The sequence below is a fragment of the Grampus griseus genome, assembly GCF_964374135.1.
Source record: "Grampus griseus genome assembly, chromosome: 18".
Taxonomy (NCBI): Eukaryota; Metazoa; Chordata; class Mammalia; order Artiodactyla; family Delphinidae; genus Grampus; species Grampus griseus.
The window spans coordinates 74,273,254-74,280,701 of NC_139012.1; the positions used below are offsets into that span (position 1 = coordinate 74,273,254).

General features: G+C 48.1%; 1 pseudogene across 1 annotated transcript; it reads right to left on the bottom strand.

The window, feature by feature from the left end:
• Positions 1 to 231: 231 nt before the first annotated feature.
• On the bottom strand, positions 232 to 1,095 carry LOC309835837 (nuclear receptor-binding factor 2-like; annotated as a pseudogene). Its single transcript has one exon. The product of its transcript is annotated as a nuclear receptor-binding factor 2-like (transcript).
• Between the last annotated feature and the right edge of the window lie 6,353 nt (positions 1,096 to 7,448).

The following is a 7,448-nucleotide window of genomic DNA, read 5'->3' on the forward strand; positions in this document are numbered from 1 at the left end:
TTTATTTTATTTTATTTGTGTTTTTTTGCGATACGCGGGCCTTTCACTGTTGTGGCCTCTCCCGTTGCGGAGCACAGGCTCCGGACGCGCAGGCTCAGCGGCCATGGCTCACGGGCCCAGCCGCTCCGCGGCATGTGGGATCCTCCCGGACCGGGGCACGAACCCACGTCCCCTGCATCGGCAGGCGGACTCTCAACCACTGCGCCACCAGGGAAGCCCTGACCTTCCATTTTAATTATTCATAAGTCCTTTCAGAGTATCTTCAGAGAGTTCCATGAGGGGACGTTCTGAAGATGGAAAATCCAAGGGAGGAAGATTGGGTATTGGAATACCTTGGCTTTCCCAGTGTTTGATGCGAGCCTCTGCCAGGCTGAAGAGGCTGTAGTGGTTTCTGCATGTGGTGGTAAGCTCCGTAACTCTGACTTTCCTACAGAATCAGCATCTATATCAAGCTCCTTTTCTATCGGGCCTTTTAGAAGTCTGGCCTTTTCAGCCTTTAGCTGTTTATTTTCTCTCCTTAATCTTTCATTCTCAGCCACGAGGAATTCCACATGCCTCTTTGAATCTGCAATTTGGGTTGCCTGCTCCTCTACAATTGTTTTATCATCTCTTGGGGCTTTGCTTCCAATGCACAGCTCTGTTGGCTCGCTCTTCTGCTGAGGTAAAAATAGTAGTGTGTCTGGATCCCTGTCAAAGACCCCCTGAATCTCAGGCAAGTGTTTCTCTGTGGAAGGGCTGTAATTCTGAGAGAGCAGGGGGCTCTGGCTGTCTGCGTCCTCAGCAGACGGTCTGTGAGATGCCTGAAGCTGGGCAGTGGCATCCTTGTCTGTGCTCTGCTGGGCTTTCAATCTTTCCTCCCGCTTTGCCCTCTTCCACCTCTCCTGGATGAGGAGAAGCTGTTTCATGTGACTATCCCTTTGCAGTTCCGGTGATAAATGAGCCTGCTCAGACTGTCAGCTTCATAGCTTCAGAAAGATACGCTGCAGCCTTTTTGTGACGAGAAATAGCCTCTTCGTATTTCCCTGCAGCTACTAAACGATCTGCTCGTCTGCTCTGCTGATGAGCCAGGTTGAGGGGTCCTTCCATTATTTCCATAGACCCCGGGGTAAACAGCGGCCTGAGGAAGGGGAGCGAGGGAGCCCGGGCACATGGAGGGTAACAGCTGGAGAGCGCGACGCAGCGGCTGCGACTGTGGCCCCACTCTGCGCCCCGGGAGCCAGCGGCGGGCGCAGAGGGAGCCGGCTAATGTTTTTAAACCTCCCTTTTGTTTAGGAGAAAAGTTGGAGGAATCAAAGAAAACCCCCTTGGAAGTAGTATGTTTTGAGTTAATCTGACAACTAAGGGAAAACAAATGCTATAAAAGAAACAGTCTTTCGGATCACAAATGGACAGCTTTAGGAGAAGCTAAAGTGGACATACAAAAGGTATTTGAAATGAAATTTCAGAGAGAAAAGCTCTCTAAGGCAGGAATGTCTTTCGCCCAGCAATCTAAACTGGGTGCCAGGAATCTGGACAAGAACCCAGGAGGTCCGAAGTGAAGGAATTAAGGGCTCAGTGACTAGGGGCTGCTGAATGATACTTGAGAGAATTTCAGTCTGCTTAGAGGTTAACTCAGGTAACACCTCACAGGATCTCAAGTCTGGCGTCTTGTTGATAATGTTGCAGGTATATTGGTGTGGAATTTGTGGTACCCAAACAAGGGCGCGTGACTCAAAGCCACTCTTAACCACAGCCGCTGCCAGAAACCCAAGCCTCTGCTCACCCAGAATCACACCCACAGACTGCTCTGCGCAGCCCCCATCAGACCCAGTCCCCAGCCAGGCCTCCTCTCCAAGCTTCTGCCGCCGCCTCACTTTGCCATCAGCAGACCCCTCAGCCCCGCCCCGCTCCTTCACAAGCACCTGGCTCGCCCTGAGAATGTTCCAGTACAGCCCTAGCAACTGGGACTGTTTCTCTCTCTCACCTCTCGGACCTCAGGACCACAAGCAAAAGTTGTGTTGTCCCGGGTCACCAGTGCTACATGCAGACCATGTCTCTCCCTCTCCGCTGAGTAAGTCCCTGCATCTCTTCCATGCCACCTCCTTCTGATGTCCGTCATGCACAGACTTCCAGAAAAGCACCCCACTCCACACACACGCACGCACGCACGCACGCCCCTCACATCCTGAAGGCTTTACCTCCCGGCTGCCTCTCTGCCTGGCCACTCAACTCGTTCAGCATTTTTGGCCTCTTTCAAGGTTTGTGGAGATGACACATCCACGACGCTGGCCTCTCAGACCCTGATTCCTCAACAGACCAAGCGTCTGGGGAGCAGCCACCCCCCCCCCGGATTAGGTCAGCATATTTCCTCTGGGCTCTAACCCTACATCCCTGTCACCCATCACCCCTCCCTGGCCCTCTGCTCCTGTTCAGAAGCCACCACAGGATCCTTTAACTCCACCAGCACTAGCATCCCCTGGGCGTGCACTTGGAAGGGGCTTCCCTCCTAATCAGAACCTTGTCATCCTTCCCCCAACTCGCCCCCCTCCCCCGCCCTCTCACCTCCCTTTTGTCTTGAAACAATGCTCTCTTTCTCCTCCTCAGGACCACTCCCCGTACGGTTTATGCTGGAGATGGGTCCCCCTCCTTCCTCAGAGCCAGTTGTTGTATTTTCAGGGATTCTGCAGACTCTTGGACATTGTGTCGGTGACTTGGAATTGGCTGTGCGGAGAGGATTTACACCAATACAAATGAAGGTTTCGGTTTCCAAAGGGGGTTTTGTTAAACATCTGTCAGCTCATCGCTGGTTTATCCTGCATCCTCTTGCCGCTACCGATGACACGTTTCTCTGCTACCCACCTCTCCCCCCGACACTTTTGCCCTCGTGTGAGCAAAACTTCTTGAGAGCTGCCCACGGTGTGACTCTTCCTCTCAGCCATTCACTCCTCAAGCCCACTCCAGCCTTGCTTCTGTCCTTGTCAGAGCTGCCGAGCTCCTCCAGGTTACCAATCCAGGGGATACTTTCTCTGTTTTTGTCTTGCTTGACCTTCGCATCCATCTTCCCCGCCCAAGTCCTCATCTTCAAACACGTGCTTCTCCCGGCTCCTCTGATGCTGCACTTTGCTGAGTTTTGCTCCAGCTTCTCCTGCTGATCTGCAGAATCGATTGCAGGCTTCTCCCTGTTTCCCTTAGACACATGCATGCCTCCTAAATGCTGGCTTCCAGCGTGACTGTAGGCTCTCTCCTCTCCTCTGCCCTTTCTCCCCGCGTGACCCCCTCCTGTCTCATGACTTACATGCTAAGCGTTCCCAAAAGGATTCCTCAGACCGCTCCAGCCTCCCGACCCCTCCGTCTAACTGCCCATTGATGACCCCACCGGGAGGCATGTTTTGCTTTAAAGGTGATGTGTCCTAAGGGCAACTCTGGATTCCTTCAGCCCTGGTAAGCCAGTGCCTCTCCCAGTCTCCGCATCTCAGTAACTGGTGGCACGGTTCAGCCATCTGCTCAAACTGGAAGCGTGGCCACCAGCCAGGATCCCTCCCTCGTGCTCACCGCCCACGCCCGAGGCAGGGACTGTTGTTTCTACATACGTCTCAGCCCCAGCCTCTCTCCACACAATGCTCTGAGTCACCCGCACGCCTCGCCTCTCTGTGCCCAGTGACGTCCTTACTGGCTTCATTTCCACTGCTGCCCATGCTTAACATCGTCTCCGCAAAACTGCCAGGGTAAACTTTTAAGAAAGAAAATCCTGGAAATTAAAACGGCTTTTTGACCTAAATGGGAAGGAAATCCAAAAAAGAGGGGATATATGTATACATAGGGCTGATTCACTGTGCTGTACAGCAGAAACTAACACAACGTTGTAAAGCAGCTCTACTCCAATAAAAATACATTTTAAAAAAGTTGAAAGGAAAGAAAATAAATAAAATAAGCATATTTCAAATGCTTAAAATAATAAAATGGATTTTTAACAACTTCAGGGATACACGGAAAAATAATTATTTCACTATGGAAATTGTCAATTGCAAAAGTATACAAAATTAACTACAAATACAACATTTTTTAAAAAATAAATTTATTTTATTTGTTTATTTTTGGCTGCGTTGGGTCTTCGTTGCTGCACGCGGGCTTTCTCTAGTTGTGGCGAGCGGGGTCTACCCTTTGTTGTGATGCGCTGGCTTCTCATTGCGGTGGCTTGTTGAGCACGGGCTCTAGGCACGCGGGCTTCAGTAGTTGTGGTACGCGGGCTCAGTGGTTGTGTCTCACGGGCTCTGGAGCGCAGGCTCAGTAGTTGTGGCTCGCGGGCTCTAGAGCGCAAGCTCGAAGCTCTGGCGCACAGGCTTAGTTGCTCCGCGGCACGTGGGATCTTCCCGGACCAGGGCTTGAACCCGTTTCCCCTGCATTGGCAGGCAGACTCTTAACCACTGTGCCACCAGGGAAGTCCCAATATTTTCAGTTGCGTAGAAATGAACAAGTTTATATAAGATTTCAAGGGAGGGGGGTGGGAGGGAGGCTCAAGAGGGAGGGGATATATGTATACATATATCCCTAGCTATATTCACTTTGTTGTACAGCAGAAACTAACACAACATTGTAAAGCAATTATACTCCAATAAAAAAAAAAAGATTTCAAGAGAGAACATATAACAGAAAACTTGGACGGAAATTCATTTGATGGAAATTATTCATCTTTTAAATTTATAGAATTTGCATAGGCACGGTTTTATCTCCTTTCATTTAAAGAAATAATTTCTGTTACAATAACTTAGGCTTTGAAATTGTAGCTGCCATTTTAAAAACAGCAGTACATGCAAGCAGAATTTCCAGATTCAAAGCTTAACAGGATTTTTGCCAAAGGTCACCAAAGCCTTTTGCATATAAGCTATCAAAATAAAGCTCCTGAGTAAAAGAACTGCCTGAAATGATCTAATCAAATAAAAATTGTTCAGCTAATGTTCATCCTTTGCTAGGATATAAAAAGAAAATTAAAATCTCACAATGGTTTCATATACCTATGGACTTGGGTCAATTTACTTTTAAAAACAAACCAGCTACCCTCCTTAGCCTTTCCTGTACTAGCCTGGAAATTTAAATGGCTTTTAACAGTTTCAAGGATACATGGAAAAGTGATTCTCTTACCCTTGCGATTGTCACTAATTTTTCTTTTGAACTTGCAGAAGTTTCCCTATTAACACGAGAGACTCCAGAACCAAATAATCTTTTAAAAATGGAAAACAGATTGCTTTATCACAATGCCTAAAACCTTCTCATTACATCTCAGATAAGATCCACATGGCTTTCCTACGAGGCCCTGCGTGGTCTGGCCTTTCCCTTCCTCTCAACTTTATCCCGTCCTCCTTCTTCTGGAACTCCACCGGCACCAGGCACACTGGCTTCCTCTGGGTCCCTGAGACACTCTCTACTTTTCCGGTTAGTGGTGGTGGTGGATGTGGTGGGGAGTTTTGGTTTTGCCTCAGGACCTTTGCACAAGCTCTTTCCTCTGTCCAGGGACACGTTCCCGTCCACCTTCTGCCGACTGCATCTCATCTTTCAGGGTTTATCCCAAATACACACCACCTTCCCAGAAAAGCCTGGCAGGAAGAGGGTCCTGTAGAGCAGCATGGGCAGATAGGCAAATAGTCAGCAAATCATCTCTCTTTAAAAGTAAATCAGGGACTTCCCTGGCGGTCCAGTGGTTAGGAGTCCGCGATTCCACTGCAGGGGTCCTGGGTTGGATTCCTGGTCGGGGAGCTAGGATCCCACAAGCCGTGCGGCGCAGCAAGAAAAAAAAAAAGTAAATCAATATCTTAAATTTCCTGTCTTGTCTCTTCATCAATTCCTTGAGGGGTGGCTTTGGCTGAGACCCTGGGGACAGTGGTCATTGGCAGAGAAGCTCTGTGGGATCAGCTCACATTCTTTCAGCTGCCAGGGCCTTGCTAGTGTGTGGTTGGACTTTCCAAGCTCTGCTTTCTCCCCTTGACATGTGTCAGTCAAGCCACCTTTCTTGGGTCAGGTTCCCTAGAAGCAGATGGAATTCTCGTACAAGTGGTAGCTTGGGAGAGTGCTGTGAGGAGGGATTTGTAGGGAGGTGAGTGTAATAGGAGAGGGAAGGGGGGCAGCTAAGAAGAGATGTGGTTTCAGCTGAAGTCTCACCTCAGCCTCACCCCACAGACGCTCTGGAACGTGAATGGCAGCAACGAGTTGTCCTCCTTGAAGCAGGGGGTCCAAGTCTCCTTTTGAAGCAAGACGAATAGAACACAGAATGGGAGGAAATATTGAAAATCGTATATCTAATAAGGGGTTAATATCCAGAATATATTAAAAAAACTTCTACAACTCAACAACAAAAACAACCCAATTTAAAAGTGAGCAAAGGACTGAACAGACATTTCTCCAAAGAAGATACACAAATGGCCAATAAGCCCATGAAAAGATGCTTGGCGTCACTGATCACGAGGGAAATGCCAATCAAACCATAGGAAGAGGCCACCTCACACCCATTAGGATGGCTACTATAAAACACTTCAACAAAACAAAACCAAAACCAGAAAATAACAAGTAATGGCAAGCCATTTAAATTTCCAGGCTAGTACAGGAAAGGCTACTATAAAACACTTCAACAAAACAAAACCAAAACCAGAAAATAACAAGTATTGGCAAGAACTTGGAAAAATCGGAACCCTTGTGCACCGTTGCTAGGAATGTAAAATGGTGCAGCCACTGTGGAAAGCATTATTCGGCAGTTCCTCAAGTAATTAGAAATAGTATTCCCGTGTGATCCAGCAGTTCCATTTCTGGATATAGGAGGTATATAGGTGTATAGATATTCAACAGAATTGGAAGCAGGGTCTTGAAGGGATGTTTGCACATCCATGTTCCCAGCAGCATTATTCACAAGAGCCAAAAGGTGGAAGCAACCCAAGTGTCTATCGATGGATGAATGGATAAAGAAAACGTGGTCTATACATGCCGTTGAATATAATGGAGGCTTAAGGGAAGGAAATACTGACACACGCCATGACATGGATGAACCTTGAGTACATTGTGTTCAGTGAACTAAGCCATTCACAAAAGGATAAATACCATATGATCCCACTTACATGAAGTACCTAGAGTTGTCAAGTTCACAGAGACAGAAAGTGGAGTGGTGGTTACCAGGCGCTGGGGCAAGAGCAGGGAGTGGGGAGTTGCTATTTCATGGGGACAGAGTTTCAATTTTGCAAGATGGCTAGAGTTCTGGAGACTAGTTGCCTATCAAAGGAAATGCACCTAACATTACTGAACCATACGCTTAAAATGGTTTACATGATTTTTTTCTTTTAAGATGTTGGGGGGTAGGAATTAATTAATTAATTATTTTTGCTGTGTTGGGTCTTCGTTTCTGTGCGAGGGCTTTCTCTAGCTGTGGCAAGCGGGGGCCACTCTTCATCGCGGTGCGCGGGCCTCTCACTATCGCGGCCTCTCTTGTT